We start from the raw sequence: 23,710 nt of genomic DNA on the forward strand, positions 1-23,710 counted from the left end.
ACTGAAACCAAGACAATCCCCAACCCAACAGTTGTGAGTACTGAGGGAATGTGCTACAAAAAGTGCCCAAACTCAGATACTTTCTTCTCAGGGTCTCTCCTATTGCCACTGCTGGAGACACTGCATCTGGATGGTGCCAGCAGTAGGACCCAGCCAGGATGTTCTTCTGTTCTTGTATTCCACGTTTTCAGTGAAGTCTGGGCTGGTCAATCCCTACAGTACTAAAAGCAGCTCAGTAGAGCTGTCACCCTGGTGCTGGGTGGGATCAGCATCAGACTAAGGGATTTAAAAAGTGAGGAGAATAGTAGTTGCTCATCTTCACAGGTTTCCTGGGCACAGTCTAAAGTTTTCTCATGTTACCTTTATTTTATAGAGGTGAGAACACGCTTTTTACTTGTGTGTGAAAGTCATGAAATGACAGCGAGTAGTCACTCCTCAGAAGTCTCTTCTCACAGACAGTGACAGCCCCTTCTGTGGAGCTTTTTAAAATACAGAATAAACTGTGAATTAGCAAAGACACACTTCTGTCTGAGTCACCAGCCCAGTCCAAGTGACATCTCAAAGCTGTGTTGTGCTGGAAAGGCTCATAACTGTGGAAGCCAATTTGAAAAGTACTGATTCTTAACAAATAACAAGGAGAAACTCCAGCAGAAAGGAACTGGGCTGGCACAAGACTCCTTCCCTCTTGGTGAACAAGCCAGCCCACAAAGTCAAATGCTTTGCCTGCCTAGGGGTGCTGATACTGCCTGTAGGAAAGAAAAGCAAGTATACATTGAGGGCACAATAATACAGAGGACTAAGCTACAGTCTTTATGTAAGACATGCAAAACTAACACCAAGTCTGCAAAAAAGGACAAAACTCCCTAGGTTTTATAATGAGAAATACAAGTTAAAGCTTAGGGATCAAATGTGCCTCACTTTTCCACCATAAAGATTTTTTGTGAGATTTTTTTGGTGAGATTTCTGGAACATGAAGTCAGATGCTGCTGCCAAATCTGCAGCCACAGGGGGCTCTCAAGTCATTAAAAACAGCTCTTCGGATTTGGATTTATAGGATTACCGTGCTGAGGACAAGCTCGATGCTGAGCACCCTCCCACATTTCAACTCGTTCTTGAGAGAGCACTCAGCAGTTGTTTTTCCCACTGAAACAGATATCCTCAGAGCATCACTTCCATTAGAGGATGGAAGACTTCGTGCTCAAGTGGTCTCTCAGTGTCTCACCCCAGCACCTCCATTCAAATTCCTCTGTGCAGGGTGAACTGAAGAATTTCATGGTTTATTGTGGCAAAATTGAGAGATCTATACTCAGGCAGAAAAAAACCCAGGATTGCTTTGCAGAAATGTGCTGCGTATTAGAGAGGAGCTATTTATCTGGCAAAAGCAGTGTTTCTTATAGCTTTAAAGGTCAAAAAAAGCCTCTCAAACTTGACTTGCATGTGGAGACTCACTACCAACATGTGCTGCACAGATCACTGCCAAAGATTCCTCTGGAAGCCTGGAACCTTTTGAACCCCTGGAGCAGGTCTTGGTTATAAACAAACCACTGCATCATGTAATCTCTTCATCTTCCATGTGGCCTTGAAGCTTGCACTGCTGTACATCTCTCCTCTGTGGTGACCAGTGACAGAACCTGAGGCCTGAAGTGTCAGGGAGGCTTAGGTTGGATATCAGGAGAAGATTTTTCACCCAGAGGGTGTCTGGGCACTGGAACAGGCATCCCAGGGAAGTGGTCACAGCACCAAGGCTGACAGAGCTCAAGAAGCATTTGGACAAATCTGTGCAGTGCCAGGAGTTGGACTCAATGATCCTGATGGGTCCCTTCCAACTCAGCATATTCTGTGATTCTGTGCTTCTGTGATCTTTGTTGCTACACTGATACACACTACAGATGGCTTATACATCTGAGCCAGATTCTGCCTCATTGCGTTTTTTTTTCCTCTTAACTTTTTCTCCTTCATTTCCTATTCCTCCAAACTGATGCACTTTCACTCCCGTTCTGTTTGGAGCTTTTATGAGTCACATTCTGCTCTTATTACAGTAGTAAAAATCTGGTGGGTTTGGTGTGACACCAGTGTAGCTGGTCACAAGTGCTGTCCTGGCAGCTGAGCTGGGTTTTTGGGATTACTACCACCCCAAGGATGGATCCTTGGGTGGGTGCTCTTGCCCCTTCAGCAGCGCTGCCTGTGGAGCTGCTGGCAGGGTTACACACTCAGTGACTGCCTAAAGGCAGAGAACAAAACTCAAATCTGCATGTTCAGCGACGCCTGCAGATCTTGGAGAGGCAGTGACACTGAGAGGGAGGTGGTGAGCAGAGCTCCAACAGTAACCTCTTACCTAACTGATATCACAGCAGCAAATCTGCCTGTAGCCCACGCCGCTGTCTCCATTCTTTCTGCTCCTATTGTTTGTCAATTTATTTCCCTTATTTCCTAAAATTTAAAAAAAAAGTCTGAGCATCTCTTTATTTCAGCTTCTTTTCCTCAGAAATGTAGCCAGATAAATAGGGCTGTGAGAGAGGAAAAAGGAGAAGTTAAAATGCATTCACATACAGTGGTATTATATAATTATATTTCTGTTTCTCTTTGTATTCCAGATGTTACTGTGACTCCCTCCTTAAGTTTTATTTCCTTTTAACTCCCTGTTAAGGTTTTCTTTATTCTGCAAGCCAGTAGTATAGCAAAGGTTATATTGAGTTCACCGTGGGATAGAGACCTCAGTCAGTTAAATGTTGTGGTTTCTTGTAGTAAATCTGAAATAAGCATATTTTCAGTCCCTTGAGATTACCCTGTCAGATCACAAATATTCAAACCAACTACTATTAGCTGATTAGAAGCTGAGCAATTGCAACAGCTTTGCCCAAAGAGGGCCCTCCCTGCCTTAAAACCCACTTAAAAGCCTTTATTAATTACAAAAATACTTAAATGATTTAACAGATGAAAATAGTAACAAGTACCAAAAGACCAGATGATGCTTTTGGTTATATCACATAATTGAGTTTAAAAAGTGGAGACAAGCCAATGCTATAAAGTAGGAGTAAAGCAGGCTGATAACGTTATGGCTCAAAGGGAAGAATGGCTTTCATTAATTCTACTTTTCTGCAGAGTCCTGGCTTTTTTCTGCTGCTAGCCTTAAGTGCCTAATTGTTCAACACGGTTTCCTGACAGATTCAGCTTTCCCTTATCCCCATGTGTACTTCCAGGGCTCTTTACACAGAAAAATAACAGTTTACCAAGCTATGCAACATTCATGAACTTTCAACATTACTTTTCATTACACGCTTTTATTAAACGACATTCCCAATATGTGGTGGCTGGAATAAAATAATTCAGAGCCCATAGGTATTGCCAAGGAGCCTTCCATGACTCTGTACCCAGGAGTCTTCTGCTCCTGATCACGCTTAAAGTGCAAGTAGCTGTGGAAAATAAAAGCCTCTTCTTTTTGTGCAAGGGAATAAGGAAGAGTAGCAGGGTAACTTGTAATGCCTACATTAATTTGCAGGGCACAACGATTTGGTGGGCACCCACAATTATCTGTTCCTGCCTCTCCCCTGCTCTTTGCAGGGATGGTTGTCGCTACCTTTGCTGGGACCATGGATTCAGGAATAAATATGAGATGAAGTTGCATACAGGAGTTCAGACTCCTTGGAGCACATTTCAGGCTCTCAGCATATCACATTGCATCAATCTCTCCAGAGCTCTTGTTTCAGGCCCTCAGGCAAATGACATTGCATCAATTTCATATTTTAAAGCTTAAAGCTTTCTGTAAGGGCAAGAATCTTGCCATTTCTTTTTCATGAGAATGCAGAATCTGATGTAATTGTATGGCACTGTGAGCTGGAGCCCAAAATAACTGCTTTGTACTGCCTTGACGATAAAATTACTGAAGGATTTACAGTATTCCCTAAAAGTTCCTACAGAGGAACAGCTCTACCAGCACAGGAGCTAACAGGACTGTAAGTCATTTAAACAGTGCAGGGACTGCAAAAAACTGGGTAGTGTCTGCTGTGTGCATCCCCCTGGGCCAGCTCAGGTGCTCCTCAAGTATTCCAAGGAACCCCAGACTGGCAGCCATGGGATGGTCTCATCTTCACAGGGGATGTTTCTTAGAGCTCCTGGATGGCCTTTGCCCTTTCACACTCTGTGACAACACTGAGAATAAAAGAAGAGCCATTCTAGAGAGCCCAATCCTTCCATTGCAATATATCTATGGAAACTTGGAATGCCTGGATGGTATTCTGGGCACACCCACCAGTGTGGAGAGTTCAAGCTGTCAGGCATGTTCAGTGAAGCAAGAGATGAAAGGTCTCCAGGAACACAATATTCACTCTCCTTTGTCTTCGTGTGATGCTGACAAACGCAGTCCCCCATCAAGGAAGCACTCACCAAAGTGTGGCTTTTAATTTTTTCTATTTAGAAATACTACTTTTTTCAGATTCCAACCTGTTCTTAATGAGTGCCGACAGCTTGACTTCACCAAAACTGATGTTCAGATTCTTAAACTATTATCTTTATTTTCCTCTGCATTGCATGGAGTAATTTCAGTTTAATTATTTCTGGGGCATGGGTTAAAGAAATTGTAAGGGGTAATATGTCAAACATAAGGTAGATTCTTCATCACCTAAAAGAAGAAATAAAAATTTCATAGGTAGGAAAAGTAATTTGATTTAACAATTTGCCAAACAGGTCTAATTCTCTTAATATTTACTTCTATAGAATAAGCTTTGAAATAATAATATTCCTCTATAGTAAATATGTGATGCTTGTTTCTATTTTGTTATTTGCTAAGAAAGAATTACTTGTTAGGTCTTCCAACATTTTAGTTGATAATATGGTTCAAACCATGTTTTCTATAAGGGCGCTGCACAACTTGTGCCAAAATAATTTGGAGATAGAGTTGGTAACCAATATACATGTCAGACAAAGCAAATAACCATAGTTAACACATGGAAATTACTTACACAATGAGTCCAAACACATTTTTAATGGTTGAATTTTATACTCACAGGAAATTTTGGAGCAAGTATTTTTTGTTGCCAGGTAGCTTCCACTGGGCAGAGAGAATCCTTTGCTCTTTGGATTTGCTAGGCCTGGCTTGTGTTCCCTGAAGAGAATTTTAATAAATAACAGCACAATAAAGCAGAATTTTCTGGTTAGGTACAGTGATATGTATCCTGGGAATAAATCTCACACACACAAAAAGCCCTGAGCACCAGCAAATAGCAAATTTGAAAATGCTGTCTGAGAGTTGTTAATATGAATTTCCAGATTGAGAGAATATGTTTCCATGCATCTGATACCTGTTAGTCCTTAACTGCATTCAATTAAATCAGTTGTTCAGGAGCTTGCTATCCTTTCTCAGATTTTCAGACAGCTGCTGCAAATGTTCTGATAGGTCTGCATTCATAAGTAATTTATTAGGGTTAGTCTCATGCTTGTCAAAAGCGTCAAAACTTATAAAAATATTCTGGTAGATAATTTCCAGCAGTAGAAATCTTTTCCCTCTCTGAAATCTGTGTGATGGTCACGATTACCTGCTGTAATTTTGTGACTATTGGTGCTACATTTGCTTGTCTTCCCCAGCTGGGTATTTTTCTAGTCTTTAAGTAGACCTGAGATTCAGGAAAGAATTTTTTTTTTTTTCTTTTAAGGAAAAAAAATTTCCAGGGGCATTGGGAAAAAAGCTCACATTTTCTCAAGTAGCAAGGTCTATGTTGTGAAAACTGAGCAGGGAGTTAGAGCCATGAGCCTGCTCCCTCAGCCTTTGTTTATAATATTTACAGTGTTAAAGCTGCAACTTCTTCAAGCAGAGCAGGAGAAAATAGATTTTGAAATACAGTATGAGATGGTGCAAAGCCCTTTGGACACAGCACATAAAACGATTTTATTCTTTCATGAGAGAGCAAAACTACTTAGACCTGCAAATCCTGCACCTTTACCCAGCTTTCTGCTCATGGTGGGATGTGGATACCCATGTGTGGGGTGGAGGGTGGGACATGGCTGAACCAAAGAGTTCTGCATCTCCTTAGGATCTCACAGGCACAGTCTGGGCTCTTGTTACCCCTCCTCTGAACAGTTTTTGTCTTCCTGCAATAAATGTATGATTTTCAGGGAAATCTGGTTTAACTTTACCTAAAGACTTTCTTTTCCCATAAACTGTCCCTGAGTTAACCTATGTTTTTCACCCCTGATTTTGAGTGTTTTGGTATTTTTCACTCAGATTATTTCAGATTTTTTTCATCACCCAGTGTTTTAAAGCACCAGTAGTGGTATTGTTGGTCTAAGAGGGTGATAAGGAGAAAAAACAGGTTTTATAAGACAGACATGGAAAAACAGGTCATCTTTCAGCCAATTAAAAACTAGCCAAGAGTTTTAATGAAGTAGTACTTTAGATTTCCTTGAGAACATAGCATGACTTTTAAAAAATTGTGGTTTAGTCAGTCGTTAATTTGAACAGCATAAAGAGGCTTGAACCATCCTACACAGTAAAAGGTTCATTTTCCACTGCAGGATGATATTTTCTCTTCTATGTCCACTCATGCTATTATCTGGCATCCCTTTCTCACTATTCTATCCTCTTTGCTAGATTCTCTTCCTCCTGAAAAATGAAAATAAGCTTAGTCCCTCTACATTTTCTTCTTAACCTGATAGAAGTGTATTAAATGTCTCCAATAAATTAATTTTTATAAAATATTATTTCAGCTTTACATTTTCAAAATTATGTTCACTTTTTTGCTGCTTCATTTCTCTTGCCTTTATTCTCACCCCAGCTCTGAGGTCAGCTTGTTTCTACAGAATGCCTTGATCTCTCTGCCCACGGATAATGCACCATTGCAATTCAGCAGCTCCAAACGTTTACATTTAGAAATCATGAACACTCAGGGATACAAAATGGCTTTCAGCAAGAGAAATACCACCAGAAACTGAAGATTTTTGTCTACAAAAGAGATGCAACACCAGTTTAAATGTCTGATGCACTCTGGTATCCATTGTGCCTCAGCCCTGACCTTACAGACGGAGATTGCAACTAATAGATCTCATGATCGCTTTTGATTTTCCCAGGGTGTCTAGAGGTGGTTATCTCATGGCCCATGCCAGGAAACATCAATCTCTCAGCCATTACAAGGCCTAATAGCTCACAGACACCTGACATCCAGCTGCAGGAATATGATTTTTTAAACTGTTGCCTTTCTTGTCCTTGCAGATTCTTACCCTAATCAGTTGAATGGCTGTCCAATTAATCCACAAAACACTGAGGATGAAAAATTATATTTTTGCTCCTGCTTCTTTTGCAGAATCAAGTCCATTTGTCTTACATTTGCAAGCTCTGGGCAGTTTAATGAAGTGTTGACATGTTCTTATGACAGGCAGGAAACTGCAGCACTCCTGTTTGCAAGGTTACTGTCTCCTCATTTCAGATTGGGGACATCAGCATCCTGTAGCAGGGACTTGAAACTGTCACAGGCAAAATACAGAATATTTTGAAGCAGACTCTTCAGAGTTTTTGAACAGTGAGAAAAATGGAATTAATATACTACTGGGATTTTACACATTTTTACCATATGTGATGAAAAGCAGCAAAGAGTATATGGGACAGGAGATGTCTACAGCACCTTACAGAAGAGAGAAAAAACATCATTTGAAGTCCTGAAGTTTTCTCAGTCCAATTCCAGTATTCCAGCATCTTGTCCAGTTTTTATATCTGTGGTGTCACAATGGCTACAATGAAAACATTTTATAAAATAAGAGGCATACTTCCAAAAAGAAGCAGCTGAATGGGCTAAATTAAGCTTCTTCCCCAGATGCCATACACCAATCCCAACCTTGTACAAACTTTTTGACACACAAAGGTACAGATTGCTTTTGAATCCATGCCAGAAAATCTAGACTTTGACAAGTCATACATTTTTTGACCAAGAATTGGTCAAATAGAAGAACTTATTTATCAGATGCAATTTAATGTAATAATTTCAGTTTGCTACAGTTTGCTCTTAAATTTTGCTGAAGTTAAACATTGTCTGGCAGGAATTATTTGGAGAGCAGGTAACATGGGTTTATACTGGGAAGCAGAAGTTAGTAGGGGATCTCTTTTGCTAACCTTTTAAGAAGCTCTCCAAGGAGATTTTCTCTGCACAGAACAGCCCATAGGAAGCAGCCTGCTTTTAGCAGAACTGTGCTTTGCCAACAAAGGGTTGTGCTGCAATCACAGCTCTTGGATTAGGCAAGAGGACAGATCTGAAGCTCCAGTCACATCCCTGCACAGTTTTTTCTGGCCACTTGTATTTGTGAAGAGTACAAACTACAATAGCCTTACCCCAAAAGATTGTGTGGGACTCATTCAGGATTGCCAGGCACTTTGCTGTGTTACAAAAACTGAAAAATGTTTTTAACTCCAACAAAGACCATCATCAGCAGTCACTTGTGGACACTCACACTCTTACCAGAAATGCTGTTGTACCTTGCAAAGCCAGAGACAGCAGGTGCTCTCCTCCCATCCTGCTGCCAGAAGCAGTTTTTCCTTACCTTCCCACTCTGGTTACCAGACCAAGGCAGAGGTGGAGGACCTAAAATAACCAGGAGAAATAAGATACTCCTAAACTGAGTCTGCTTTACCAGCCCCTGAAGAGTCAGAAGTCAGCTAGTTAAACACAGCAAGTGATGTTTTAGAAAGGAAGAAAAATTCTTCCTTAAGCATTATTGCCACCAGGGCAGGGTGATTAATCTTCCCCAAAGCTGTACTGGAGCTCTGCCCTCACAGAAGCATCCAGGATGCAAAAATCTGACAAGAAGGTGCAGTGATTTATTAAAAGTCTTTGCAAGGAGCCCCCGTGTGTCTCACAGACACTCTCCATTTGCCCCTCGATGGTACTCCCTGGAAGAGAATGTCAAGAGGAGGTCAAGTGTTTTAGCACACTGTGTGGGTGATGCACATCAGGCAGTAAGAGGCAGGATACAAATACTTGGAGCAGCAGAAGCCTTGCTGGGGTTGTGCACTTTTCCTCTTCTAGGAGACAATGTCACCCCTGACAGTAAATAAAAATCACCTCCTCCTCGTCTCCTCCTCTTCATGCGCTCTCCTACCCTGAGTTCTCTTCCTTTCTAGCTTTCCTAGTGACGAGGATTTTTTTAAACTTTCCTTATACAACCCAAAGACTGACCTGCTTCAGTGCCTTCACAATGAAATGGAAAGCTATGATGACAACATCACACCTTTTAGGAAGTTTGGAGAAATAACTTTGACAGTGAAAATGCGATTGCAGCTTGTTACTTAATTGCCTGATACCTCCCCCACGCTCCTTGACCAGGACATAGCTGGCAGGTGGGATACAATAGGAGCATGGAATTGTGTAGATTGGGAAAAGACCTATAAGATCAAGTCCAACTTTAATTGAGCAGTGCCAAGCCATCACTAAACCATGTCCTAGGTGCAGCACAGACTTCCAGGGATGTTGACTCAACCACTTGCATGCACAGTCTGTTCCACTATTCTATAACCCTTTTGGTGAATAAATCTGTTCCAATATCCTATCTGAATATCCTATCTAAACCTTCCCTAGCACAACTTGTGGCTGTTTCCTCTCCTCCTGTGACTTGTTACGTGACAGAAGAGATCAATACCCACCTGGCTCAGACCTCCCTTCAGGGAGTTGTAGAGAGGGATGAGGTCTCCCTGAGCTTCCTCCTCTCCAGGCTGGACACCCCCAGCTCCCTCAGCTGCTCCTCATCAGACTTGTGCCCCAGACCCTTCCCCAGCTCTCTGCACATGCTGCAGCACCTCAATGCCCTTCTTGGAGCGAGAGGCCCGAACTGGATGCAGGATTGGAGGTGTGGCCTCACTGATACAGATTTACTATGGTCCACTGAGGATGACGTTCAGGGAATGCCTGCTGTGGAGCCTCCTGCTGTTTTGAGGGTATGTGGCCAAAGAGAGCTGACTGAAGCAGGTTCCTACCTCGCTTCTCTCCTGCCAAGTGTATTTTTAGCAATGTGTTTCCCTGAGCCTGCCAGCTTCATTCTTCCTGAGATCCTTATAAGTGCTGGCTACTGCTCTGGGACCATAGCTTGTGCTTTCAGAGTGGTTCTGCTTGTCTGCTGGAGCCTGACTACAGGGAAATGCATCCTGCTGCCTCAGTGGCAGGTTGACAGTTCTTCAAGCACCTCCTGAACCTCGTCCAGACAGAGCTCACCAGTGGGACAGCTCACACTGCTCCTGCCAGCAAGGAGAACCCTGGGTCAGATCTCTCCTGGGCATTCATCTCCTGTGCAGTGAAGTCCTACTGCTTTCCCCAGGGCAGAGGAAGGAAATATGCACCCTGCACCCGTGTGGAGGCTGTAAAGGGACTGCAAGAATGCCAGAACTTCTGTAATTGCTGCTGCCACCCCCGACATGCAGCAGGCTGAGCTGGCAGGAATGGCATTGGAAAGGTAGGAAGGCTACCTTTTTAAAAAGGTAGGAAGGAAAAGGTAGAAAAGACTGAGGGGAAGAAGATAAGAAAGCTAGAGATGTGAAGGTGCCCCATCTGCTTCCCCAGACTCTGGCCATCTGGAAGTTATGGGATCAGAAAACATTAGCAGAGCAGAAGAGTTTGTTCATTACTATTTTTGTCCTGCTAGGCTTTCAGTGCATTTGTACTGCTGCAGCAAAGGTGACCTGAAGAAAAAAAAAAAAAAACACTGATTCCTCTCATATAACCTGTAATCTTTATGTCTGTGGCTTGTGTTTTCCTTGTCAAAATTCCCATAGCTTCAGTGCTACGACACTGGCTCCTGGCCTGTGTACAGATATGTGTTAACTACAATTTCTGTAACATTCATCATGCACTGCTGCCAGCTCTGTTGTTTTTGCCTGCAGTATAGATGTTCCCTGAGAGCTTATCAGGAAAGTACTTACTGCTTTTTCACTGCTCTCTGCTTGCTTGCATCAACCCCCTCCTGTATTATATTCTTCCTTCAGTCTGTTATCACTTGTGCTGGGAACACTGCTCTGACAATCTGCAAGATTTGGACTTGCTTCTACTTTACTTCATGTTTTTCTGGATGACAAGTCCTGCAAATCCATGGGCAGGTTACTTGGGGTCAGGCCAGAGGAGGGTTTTTCAGAAGTCCCTTGCCTCAGGGTGAAGCTGCCATATTCAAAATGCAGTGGTGTGCAGCACTTGTGCTTTACCTAGAACCCCTCCAGAATTCTTGTCCCTGGCTTACAGAAGCTTTTCCCTTAGCTGAAAATGTCTCTATCTAGGACCAAATATTCCAACCCTCTGTTCAGTTCTTGCATCTTGTCCTTCATTGAGAGGCAATGTAACCCTTCCAGCACTCACCTGCTGCAGTGCTGCAGAACACAGATTGCTGAGAAATTCTGTTCTGCTTCCATATGCTACAACCACTGGAGCTGATCATGGGCTCGGGAAGAGTGGAAATGTTACTCACAAACCATTTCACTCACTGCTTCCAGCCTCTCCTTTGTGCATGGGAGCTACCAGCAGAATAGGTGGTGGCTGCAGGTGCCCTCAGATAATTCTTCTTTCTCTATGCCCAAAGCTTCTGTGGAGTTTGCTTCCTTTCCAGCTCTCACTTTGAGTGCTGTAATCTCACCTGTTTCACAGGCTGTTGTCACATATGGAGGAGCAGGCAAATCAAAGAGAATCAGCAGATCTCCAGAAAATCTCAGGTGGTGATGGTGACGTTCAAGCCACCTAAATTAAGCAAAATAGTTCATGAAATCGTGGGATCCTACAATACCTCAAGCTGGAAGAGACACACAAGGATCATCAAATCAAACACCCAAAAAAAGGAGGGAAAATATGAGAAATTAATATAGTTTGGCATGTGCAACAGATTTCCATATACAAAAATCAGGATCCAGACTCACATCCACGAGCAGGCTGCTGAGTGATGGATATTTGACCTTGAGCACTGTTTGAACACAGTCAATAGAATTAGGAGTATTTTTCCTTATTGTAACAGTCTCATCATTCTCTCATACAGCTGAAAGGTGGAGACACACAAGGAAGGCAACCAGGATAAGTGCAAATAAATAATTTTCACCCAGCACACACATTGTAGTGACTATGTTTTCAACACACCAAAGAAGATGGTAATTTTATTTTATGGAAAAATCAAATGGGTATATGTTGTCCCAGGTCAGGTGGTAATAGAAACAGAGTCCTTGGTTTATTTTTTTATATGCCTATGAATTTGGCATTTTCTGAACTCCTGAGAACAGTTTTGTGACACAGGTTCATGTTCTTGTTTTGTAACAGAATTTCTGTGTGATGTGGTAAAAAAAACTGTCACACTTGAAAGCAAAAGGTTACTGATCCCCCCTTCAGGTGTTGCCAGACAGTTCATATCTGAGTTCCTTAGACCTTATTTTGAGGTGGTTTCTACTACACACAAAGCATTGTGACTTCACTGAGAGTGGCATGCACTCAGAAACTTGCTTCTCAAGTTTTGCTGAGAGGTGGAGAACAAAACAGTTTCAGCAGAACTGCATTTACCACACCAACTGATATTCAGCTAAACAAAACCAAAGCTGGAAAGACTTCACTGATTTATCTGAATTGTGCATTATGGACTGACATAGCATTTCTAAGCACTCTTACTTGTTTTGATAGCTTGTCTTAGTTATAACATTCACCATTTAAAAAGCAAAGTCCATTCATTAACCATCAAAACCAAAGCAAGAAGCATGCCTGTGCTGTAGCTAACTACAAATACTGAGGTGTTCTTTCCCACACATTGCTTAAAGACAAAGGAGGTGGATGATACAGAAAACAGAAAATGGTATATAAATAATCTATCTGCTCAAGCTGTTTGTTCCAATCCAACGCCTGTTGTTGAGGTGTCCTATAAATATCAAACATCCTGTGGGATGGAAATTGGATTTTTGCTTTTGATTTTGGTTTTTTATTCTTCCTTGGTTTGTGGGCATGAGTGGAGAAGAAAAAATTTTAAACAGCAAAACCCTGCCAGAGGACTAAGGTAAGATCAGAATTTAATGCACTTATTTCAGTGCAGTTCCTTTCCTCTATACCCCTTCCCACACCCAGACCCTGATTTTACCCAGTGCTTAGTTTGATGTCAATATTTTTTTCCTACTCCATGCCTAATTTTCAGATTCAGATTTGACCCAAATCAATTTTTTCCTTCTTGCACATAAACAGAAAATAAAACAGTCTTGAATTCCCCAGCTTCCTAAAAGCCCCTTCTGTAGAGGTGCATCAGCTGTCTTGTGCTGCCAAGGAATTTTGGGAGATAACCCACAGGGGCATGCTGAAGAAACCAACAGGAACTCTGGTGCTGAGGGGCACCCTCCACAAAGATTGAATCCTTGATAATTTTGTGTGTCCTGCTGGATCTTTCAAGTTTCAATGCCGAGCTACTGGGATTTCATCTTAAACACTTAAACAAATCTTCTGCTACAGTCTATTCTTTCTGAAAAGCCTGTCATAACAATTTCCTGTCATAGCATAAGGAAGAAGATAACTGAGTCCCTTTGTAGCAATAAATATTGCAGCCACAGCAGACCAGAGCTGGCAATTGAACTTTGCTTTTTCTGTGATGACACAAATCTGGTGTCAGCTTGCCTTGATCAATTACTCAAGATGCAAGGTAGTACAAGTAAAAGCAGGACCTAATATTTTAAATGTTAGTATTACATGTTATGAAGTAGTCTTGTAAGAAGTAAAGATTTTGTGATAGGATTATTTGAAGTGAAAAGCCAGATCAGGCTTTTAGGCTCTGGAGTGGGCACATGTATGTCCTGCAGTGAGGGAATAAAATTGTCTTGCTCTTACCTACTGCTTTAAATAAAAGATCAGAAATCCTAACTCCTTTCTTAAAAACCTTAAGCTACAAGACTTGGGCTCTCCAAATCAGTGTGCTCAATTAACATGCAGTGAGCTAGACTTGAAAGGTCACAAGGCAGCACTGAATCATTATCTATTTGAAAGAATTAAGAGATAAGGGGGGAAAAAAGCCAAGTCTATTTTTAGCTTTGAAATTTACAGCCATGATAGGATCTGGCAAAATGAAAGTGATCTGATCAAAATGCTGAAAGGCAAAGATATCTATCCTTCATGCATCTTTTAAAAGCACGGGAAGCCAAGATGTTGGAACTGCAGGGAAGAACTTAATCTTACCTTCAACTGAAAGATTTACTAAAGCCCATGGCAAAGAATTTAAATGTTAAAAGATCAATTTCTCTTGCAGAAATACAATTCTACTGATTCTTTTACATTTGTTATTAATCTAAAAGCAAGGCTCTGCAGAAAAGGCAATTTGTCTTCATATAATAAGACTACAAGAAATTATGCAGGTATTAAGAGCTTCTTTGTCACCTCAGAGTTGTAGAATTAGGCTGCTTAAGTAGCTAAAGGTAGCCAAGTAACTGAGACTCTCCAATCCCACATCTCCAATCCAATCCAATCCAATCCAATCCAACCCAATCCAATCCAATCCTACAGGGAAGAAACTGCTTGAGCACTTGGAAAAAAGTTATACCAGTGTATGAGGCTGTATATGAGGATGTGTTTTTAAGGAAATGCTAATTCAAATAAGCTTTGAAAACTGGGATCACTTTGATATATTTTGAAATAAATGGCATAATCCAAATTTATTTCCCAGGGCAGTTCTATCCCCTGCACTTTTGCTCCCTCCCTTGTGTAAACAGTTCATTATTTTAGCAGAAGCTGATTTTCCCAGGCAGCCATGGCCACAAAAGTATGTTGCCTTCTAGAAAGTTGCAAGAGTAGGTCCAACACACGAATGCAGATGCTGATCTCAACCCTAGTCCAAGGGAATTTCTGTGGCTTTTGGGTGGTACTGCCTTGGGCACCAGCTTTTAAAGCAATAGCTGCTGCACTGTCAACTAGACAGAGGTTTTTGAAAGCCCTGCAAAAGACATTTATTCCCTTCATAGTTACAGGCTGTGAACCCCAGATTTGCTCAAAGAAACCCAGATTTTAAAAGAAAACCTCACATGGAAACATCTTGTTTTCCTAGCAGATGTTTCCATGTTGTCTTGCATCATGAAAATGCCATGTCCCAGCAGCATTGGAAGAGTCACCAGTCATTTCCTGCATTCATCACAGAAACAAGGGAAGAAAGGCTTTAATGAGCATGGCAAGAAATAGGATCTGTTGGTCAGGAAAATGAAATTTGCAGTGTTGGTGATCTTCAAGTTGCAGGAGAACAAGATCCACTGCTGTCCATTTTGGACCAAACTTTCACAGAATTTTTGTTTCTTCTGACAGCCTTGATATACACCACATTCATTCTTCTGCATGATGAGCAGTCCAGCAATCCCAGGCACTGATGATACTGTTTTGCTCATGTCATATCAATTGATCTTATGTCTGGATTGTCCATTAGGTTGCCCTTTTATTAGAAGAATTTTTGCTGGCTAGATCCCCAGCAAACTGAGTCCTGGTGGACAAGATTTCTGTATCTGCATTTCTTCCCATTATATAGTGGGCTCTTCAATTTCCATCTTTTTTTGGCATAATTCTCACACATAGGTGCAGTGTGGTGAGAGCAGGCACAAATGTTGCCTCCATTGTACCCTCGTGCTCATTACATTTTGCACTTAACTTTCTGCATAGTCCTCATTGCACAAATGTAGAAATAATTTCTGAATGCTCTGTAAAAGGAAGTTGCAGGCAGGTTGGCAAAAAAAATTGTTTAAAGAGTCCCCATTCTGCGGGGGCATCCAGAAGACCGAAGGGTTTCTAGAGAACCCGAAGGCTGTGGATTTAACAATGCGGAAAAAACAGATGCAGCACACACCCAAAATAAGAAAAGAAGCCTTACCCTTTCCGTGTAATAGGTCAGCAATAAGGTAAATTCAGCAATGTGATGGTAACAGAATTTTGTAAAAGCCTCTTTCAAAGATTAAATTTTTAACTGACACATCTCAATTTAGCGAGCTCTTTAACTTCTTTACCCATATCCTCCCTATTTACTGATGCAACTGCAAATTATTTTTACAATTAGAGAGCTTAAAAGTTCCACTTCTAGAACTGCTTTCAGGAATAAGAGAGACGCCACTGTGTTTTGTATACGGATTGAAGGTCGAGAATCTGAAGGTTAGTGCTAGGTAGAAGCAATCTAATCCTCTGAAAAATGAAAGCTTGCCCTGTTGGTCATTCTTACAGCTCTTCTTAATGGACGTTGAAATGTAGTAATTTCAGAGCTGCTGCAACCACTTCAAAGACAGTCTGTGTGTAGAGCTGAGTTTTCCTTCCCATGCTCGAGACCCCTGGAATGGTGCTAAAGCTTTACTAAACTCACAAGTTTAAGCCGCTTCAGCTCATGACTCCCAAACTGCCTCTTTTCTTTATTGCAAATTCATAATTGTTTTCCCATCTACTGTTGGCAATGCCTTTCAGAGAAAACCTAGGCAAAGTGCCACTCCAATGCTCCCTCCCTCCCTGTAACTTCACTTGAGATGGGAGAAGCGGCTGCCCAAGTCACATCCCTCTCCAAGCTTCCTGTGCACACACTTCTGTCCCCCATCTGCCTCTACACCACACGGGCTTGCTTTGCACTATCCTCCTGTTGTGTACCACATCTCTGCCATTCCATATGTCCTCATACATCTTTCCAGACTGGATTTTGCTGTTTCTGTTTTGTTGGGGGTTTTTACTGGCTCCTTGCAGCTGCTGTTTCCCACACACTCATGTGTCCCTTGCATCCCTGTCACACTTGACCCAGAGCATTAAATGCCTTCAGAGCCAGAGGGGCATTTGCAGCCTGAGGAGGCTGCTCCAGGTCCCCACAGCCCTTCAGCTCCATCAGCACAGGCATAAGGATGCCTGCAAACCAAAGTACAGTAATTTCACGATTATAAGCTGCACTGAGTATAAGCCGCACTTCTGGGTTTCAGCAACTTTTTGTTTCTTTGTCCATATATAAGCCACACCTGATTATAAGCTGCATGTTACAATACAGAGTGTGATAAAAGGTATCTGTTCTATCACCATCTGTTGAGGGTGGGGGCAGTGATCCTTATCTCCATGGGAGATATTCTGCTAATGGGCCATCCATTGAAACCAGGTAGGGCATTGTTCTTTATCTTTTCACAACCCATCCCTCCTCCAGCCAGTCATTTTCTGCTAATGGCCATTGAGTCCCACTGTGGGACTGATAAAATTACTGCATCCCATTGAAAGTTGCTCCAGCCAGGGGGAAGAGCCCAACATTTCTTACCAAGATAAAAACAGAGGCTTTGGGACACTAAGGGAGCCTCTTTCTCCACTGGACTCCAGTGGAAAACCAGATTTCTCCACATCACCACTGGACCTCCAGAGGGAAACTGCACCTTGTACAGGAGCACTGCTCCAACTGAATCACATCTGTCACTGCAGGAGGATGCAGCCACCATTTAATGGGACTGCTGCCAACACCCTGCCTGACGGGGTGTCAGGTTGTACTCTGACTTTGTCAGGGTTTGGAGTTTGTTTCTTTGTAGTACTGTATTTCTATTTTGATTTCCCTAGAAAAGAACTGTTATTCCTAATTTCCATATTTTTGCCTGAAAGCCCCTTGATTTCCAAATTATAATAATTTGGAGAGAGGGGGTTTACATTCTCCATTTCAAAGAGAAGTTCCTGCCTTTCTCAGCAGACACCTGTCCTCCAAACTAAAACAGCAACTTTTTGTTCTTTGTCCATATATAAGCCACACCTGATTATAAGCCACACTTTGGGTTCGGACCAAAATTTTAGTCAAAATGGTGCGGCTTATAATTGTGAAATTCAAGGGTTCCCAGAGGCTTGCAGCTTGTGGAAACCCCACGAGGCTCTCTAGTTAAAGAAGACAGTATTTCTAATGGAGAAACAGGTGGGCATTCTGTTTTAGTGTATTTTCAATTAACAAACAGGTCTTGCATAAATATGTGTGGTGTTAATCTGCCATTTAAGTCAAATGTCCAACACCTTATTGTACTAATAATGATAGTGGTGGGGGGCGGGGGGAGAGTGTCTCAGTTTCCTAAATTAACTTCCACATCCATATCTAAATCTTGCATAGAAATGTGACCTGTTGGATTATTTACTATGATTCTCATCTATTTCGTATTTCAAAATATGTAAATACTTACCCTGACAACCTAGCTTAAGCTGGAGCCACAACTTGTACACGTTCTTCAGATCTTAATTTTGAGCTACAGCAGAACTGGCCCTGAGCCCCTTTGTGGGGCTGAATTTTGAGACTTTGCTTTCCATTAAGGTCCCTCTCCCAGAAGAATTTTGATTGTTTATGTTCCAGGCTTTTGTTTCTACTATTCTGCAAAGTATAGTGCTAAGTCTCCGCAGGAAGTGTGAAGATACACCACCTCCAGAAGCATGTAGTACCAAATGTGTGTTCTTTAAACACATCAACAAGATCAGGAGACAGCTGCAGGGACCGGATCGCAGCACACAGCCAGGCTAAATGAACAGCCACTCTCCTGGTTTAAGTTTTCATTAGCTGACTGAGCCAACTTAAGTCTGCTGCATCCAGTTTTAACTGCAGATCAGACATGAGAAGTCTAATTCAGGCAAGCTATAAATTGCACTACATGCTCATTCTTTGTCATGATCTCCAATCTGTTTCTCCAGAGAAATCTTGGAAATATTTCTTTCAGTACTATATTAAGCCAAGGAGATGGTATGGATTTTTGTACAATGTGTAATGATCCATTCTACAAGCTTATAAATCCATGTAAGTGCTGTATTAGCAGCCTGAAAGGTCTGTCTTCTAAACTGACATTTTCCATGTCTGCTGTTCCAGAAGAAAACAATGTGTCTGCTTAGGCCACATGCAGCTCTTGAGAAAAATAGGATTTCCTACTGCAATGCCATCTTTGACATTTTCCTGAGGCTTTAGGATTAAATATAGTCAGCCTTGCTATGTATTTTTCTCAGTCTTAGCTTTTCCAAATTTAAATGTTCCAGAAACTTAGCTTCAGGATGTAGTAAACCTATTCAGTAGCACCTACAGGGTCAACTGGATTTTCCAGCTCACTTAAATTAAAGTTAGGAAAAGCCTATGAAACTGTCTTATCCTGCTAATATCAAGCTCAGCTGGAGATGCATGGTCCTCTAAAATATATACTACAAGTCTAACCTTCTCACTCTCCTCAGCCAATATCAGTCCATGCACAGAAGGACCATGAATTGCTGATGACTGAGAGAGGAAAGAGCAAGGAGGGGTATTTGAGCAGAGCTGTAGTAAAAAACTGCTCTTGCACTATTCTCCAAAGGCTATTATCCTGCAATTATTTTAATTATCTAGCAAGTTGTTTTGTACTCACCCACAAACCCATGGTCTGCATCTTCCTCCCTGCCAGTTTACACCTGAGAGAAATTTCTCCATCAGCTGCAAGGACGAGTAACTATCTGAGCTCCTAGTGATGAGGCACCTCTCTGCAGCAATCAGCAGAGCTGCTGGACTCTGGCCAGATGTTTCTCATCACTCCCCCACCTGCAGCCAAGGTACTAACAGGTCTGTGGGTGAGCTCTTTCACAGCTCTTCCAGCATCAGGTTTGTGCAACCCCTCAAATCAGAACTAGGGTTTGAAAACTGAGTGTTCCTAAAGTGCTATTTCTTATTCTTGGGGGGAAAAAAAATAACAACACATAAAAAAGGAGAGGATATACAGCAGTTGACAGTAACAAGGGACAAGAGAGTTTATTTCTCATCAATGCAAGACACTTGCATGTGCTGGTGTTTTATCACTCAGGTAAATAAAAAGTGAAGTCCAAATGCTCCCTGAAAATGACAGTATTTAGACAAATGTTCAATACTTTGCAATCTTTATTTTATATACTGTTAGAAAAAAATAACCCAAAACAGTAAAATGAAATGACCCATGCTGTTCTGAGTCCACTGATAGTGGAGTCTGCCTCTGCTCCCCAGGAAAGAATTGCCTTTCCAGGGCCAGGCTAGGTAGCAAACATACAGAAATTACATCCTCCAGAAAACTAATTTGAAAAAGCAGTGTTTGAAGGGAGAGGATGCTAAGATATGCCTTGAATTTTTGAGCATCAGGGGGCAGACAACCGCAAAGTTTATTGCTGGTATCAGCAGCGTTTAGGAGATTCACAAGCTCTGAATAACTGTGATTTTTAAATCAGTAATTGATAGTGTCTTTCCCTCGAGTGTTCACAAACTGCTGAAGCCCTGGCAGCAATGCAGATTGGAATGCTGTTTCCCAGGATAAGGCTGCTCTCATTTTTTAAACATTTTATTGCAGGTCAGGATAATTTAATTTTGGAAAAATGCTCATGATCACTTAAAAAGAGCTTGTTGTCAGGAAACGTCAGAAAGCTCTGAACATCTTCATGAATGTAACAGAGATGTTTCAAATCACTTCATGAACTGTATATAAACTTTTAAAAGATTGCCAAGGAAATAGTAAGTTAGAAAATGGTGGTGATGTGACTAACTTCTCCTGCTTTGTGTTCCACCAATCTTCAAGGAACTAAAATTACTTCTTTTAAAATTAACCTTCTGAAAGAAGTTTTGCAGCATATCCAATTTCTTTGCAAGTTCACTTCCCAAATTAGGCCTTTAAAATTCTGGTTTTGGAAGGAGAACAAAAAGGATAAGCAGCACACTTCTCAAGTTTGTTCTGATTACATTCTATATATATACATGTCTAAGTTTTGGTGACTTAGTGCTCATCCTTCCTCAGCAAATCCTGAAAAGATATTGACAGAATCTGTTTCCAGCTGGCTGGACAGGAAGACAGAAAACTACCTTGAAAGTACTTCCACTCATTAGAGGTGTGACAAAAGGCATTGCCCTTGTCCTGCACCCCTCAGTGCCCAATCCACATCTGCCTGACCTCCCATCCTCTCCCCTGCACTGCCCTGTCCCTGTCCACAGCCATCCTCCACAAACCAGGGCCATGCCCTGAAGGTCACTCAGGAGGATGGATCACAGTGCACAGACCTGGTTTGTAGGAATTCCAGTCCCCTGGGGTGACCCACCTCACAGGTTTCTGAGGGAGAGGCCAGGTTGGTAAAATAGAGGCATCGAAATTCTGCCTCTGCAGAACACTCCTGCAGAACATTTTGCTTGGCTTTATTGTCAATGGGAAGGATATTCCTCAGGGAGTTTATAACTGGGGGATATCTGATTTGTCATTCAAGGATGGCCCAGATCTTGGTTCTGGGAAGCTGGATTTGTTTGATTCCCTGCATTTACCTTAGGCTAAAGAAGGTACAGACACATCCCTTCTGTGTATTCTTGCTGCTTTTCTTCAGCTTTTCAAGGTAATATCTCTATGACCTTTCCTCCAGCATGTGATTTTGACTCTAGGCAGCATATTTTCTTATTAAAGTAACTGTCTACCAATTATCATCTTAAATTCTGCGGTAAAATACAGCTTTTCCTCATGCTGCATAAAGAAATAAATCTCTGTTTCTCCCACAGTATTAGTGGCCATGAGAGACAAAGCTCATCTATTTTTTGCAAGCAGCCTTTCAACCCCCTGGTCCTTGCACTGCTACAAAACCTCAAACTGCCTCTTCACTAAGGGAACTAGTTAAACATTTACTCTATTTATACCAGTGATTTGCATTACTGAAATTAGGCACTTGCTGGCATATCTTCTGGAGTGCAGTTACCCACTGGTACAAAGCATGTTTATAAACCCAAATTGGGTCAGTAAATTTGCATCTCCTGTAGTTATTGCAGCAAAGGCAAAGCAGGACACTTGAGTTTGAACAGCAGTGTTTAAGCCTGCCATGCCAGAAAAAGGCAATGGGAAATCTAGCTCAGTGGGCTAAAATTGGAAAAAAATTAAGGGAGTCAGGAAATTATAATTTGCACAGCATGACTAGGCGTCAGTCAAGGCAAGACATATCATTTACTTCTCTCCAACACTAGTTGCCTTTACAGTTTGACCAATTTTCTTGCTTTATTGTTATGTCCTTTCCTTCTGTTACTTTGAAGCCAGCATGGGCAAGGACAAGAAACAGACTTGCCAAAATAACACTACCCAAAGTGAAATATGTACCTTTTTCCTGGGCCTGGATTAGTTTCAGTCTAATGGAATGAAGCCCAGTATTCAAACAGCTTGTTGTGAAGGTCATCCCATATTGCAACATCTAATTAGCAGAATATATATATATACACACACATATTTTTATATATGCATATCTGTATACATATAGAAATCACATATACCTATATGTGAAATATATATCAGAGGATGGCAAGATAGCAACTGGAACAAACTCTTAGTAGGAGTGAATAAATCAGTTAAAAAAAAAAAATGAAAGAACCTCCTCATTCTTGATTATTTGAAGCCTCAGTGGAGTCTAGAGTTGGATCATCATCAGGAATAAGGGCAAGGAGCATTGCTGAGAGAGACTACAAGGAATTAATTGCAAGCAAGAATGTTCTGATGCAAAACTGAATGCAAATACAAAGTCATTAATTTTTAAATACAAGAAAAAGCATGACAGGATATTAAGTCTCTTAGCACTGTGGAACCCAAAGGATTTTTGTTTCAATTCCAACAGCAAATGTTTGCAGAGAAAAAATTGTTCCAGTGCTTTGCTGAGCAGTTTGTATTTCATAAATTGCAGTCTGAAAATGGTGCATGATGGGTATAGAATAGACCAGAGACAATAATTTCAGTTCAGGAAATGTAACTTGAAGAAGGAGAGTGTAAAATTTTATGTGCATGCCATACATATGTGTATGTACTTGTGAATATACACTTACTAATGATAAACAGTAAATTAATTATAAGTTATTCCAAATCATTCATACTCCATGATTCATATTTTGGACAAACTTCAGCAGAGGTTACATCCAAGAGGGCAGGGGAATGAACTGATTTGTTGGCAGCTTTCCCTTTGTGGTTGTGCCCTTCTCCCGTCTCTGTCTCCTCATGATGTGCTGAGCTGTAGAGGGGACATCACCACTGCTCTGAAAGCATCAACCAGTGCCAGCTCCAGCCCCTCCTGCAGGGCCATGGGGACACTGGAGGTGCTGTGTGGCAGCTTTGCCAGCTGTCTGTGTCACAGGAGCCAGGTGAGACTGCATGGATTTGCCATCCTCAGCTCCTTCCCCAATGCCCTGGCTGAAATTTTCTGCTAACAGAATCCTAAATTACAGATGAACTGATGTAGCCCCCAGAAAAGTGCTGCCCCTGGATTATCAATATTCTATTAAAAGCTTTTAATATCTATAATTGAAGTAATTTGATTGCAGAGTGTCTGGCAATATTTAATGCTTTCATCAATAACCTGTATGATACAAAAAGCATTAACTGATTGAGTTTTCAGGTGGGAAGGTGGGAGGAATTGCAACTGAGTAAATACAGAACGTAAAAGCTTCTTGTCAGAAGTATGGTCGGAAGACAACAAGATGTAATAAGAATGAATGAATTCAAATCACTTTAATTTTGCATTTTAGTTAATTAATATTGTAATCTCATTTGCAGCAGTTTACAAGAGTAAAGAGATTTAATAGACATTTTAACAAATTGCAGCAAATCACAGCACATTAGAAGATAATAACACGGGCAACTTCTGATTGTGATTTATAGCAACCTGTGATACCCTGTAGTGCACTTAAGATACCATGCACTGATAATGCCCATAAATTACAGGACCATACCATCTATTATGTTGTCATTCTCAAAGTTTGGGGAATACTTCATGAAGAAAGATAGAGAAAAAGCAAGAAAAAAAAAATCTGATGAACAATTCTA

General features: G+C 41.4%; 1 long non-coding RNA gene across 1 annotated transcript; it reads right to left on the reverse strand.

Annotated features, from left to right (window-relative positions):
* Nucleotides 1-341: 341 nt before the first annotated feature.
* On the reverse strand, nt 342-10,436 carry LOC116994579. Its single transcript, XR_004417519.1, has 3 exons — nt 7,210-10,436; nt 2,336-5,101; nt 342-746 (listed from the first exon to the last, which is right to left on the reverse strand). It is a non-coding gene; the product is annotated as an uncharacterized LOC116994579 (long non-coding RNA).
* Nucleotides 10,437-23,710: the final 13,274 nt, after the last annotated feature.

The sequence above is a fragment of the Catharus ustulatus genome, chromosome 3 (genome assembly GCF_009819885.2).
Source record: "Catharus ustulatus isolate bCatUst1 chromosome 3, bCatUst1.pri.v2, whole genome shotgun sequence".
Taxonomy (NCBI): Eukaryota; Metazoa; Chordata; class Aves; order Passeriformes; family Turdidae; genus Catharus; species Catharus ustulatus.